Raw genomic sequence first — 600 nt, 5'->3', positions numbered from 1 at the left:
GACTCACAACCTAAAGAAAGCCTGAACTCTTGGGAAAAGCTAGTCAATGCCTTCTTGGCAAAGTTCTTTCCACCTCAAAAATTGAGTAAGCTTAGAGTGAAAGTCCAAACCTTCAGACAGAAGGAAGGTGAATCCCTCTATGAAGCTTGGGAAAGATACAAAAATTGATTAGAAAATGTCCGTCTGACATGCTTTCTGAATGGAGCATCATAGGTATTTTCTATGATGGTCTGTCTGAACTGTCCAAGATGTCATTGGATAGCTCTGCTGGAGGATCTCTTCATCTGAAGAAGACGCCTGCAGAAGCTCAAGAACTCATTGAAATGGTTGCAAATAACCAATTCATGTACACTTCTGAAAGGAATCCTGTAAACAATGAGACGAATCAGAAAAAAGGAGTTCTTGAGATTGATACTCTGAATACCATATTGGCTCAGAACAAAATATTGACTCAGCAAGTCAATATAATTTCTCAAAGTCTGTCTAGAATGCAAGCTACACCAGGCAGTACTAAGGACGCTTCATCTGAAGAAGAAGCTTATGATCCTGAGAACCCTTCAATGGAAGATGTGAATTACATGGGAGAACCCTATGGAAACA

Source organism: Arachis duranensis, chromosome 10 (genome assembly GCF_000817695.3).
Source record: "Arachis duranensis cultivar V14167 chromosome 10, aradu.V14167.gnm2.J7QH, whole genome shotgun sequence".
NCBI classification, from domain to species: domain Eukaryota; kingdom Viridiplantae; phylum Streptophyta; class Magnoliopsida; order Fabales; family Fabaceae; genus Arachis; species Arachis duranensis.
Note: the sequence above shows the minus strand (reverse complement) of the source record.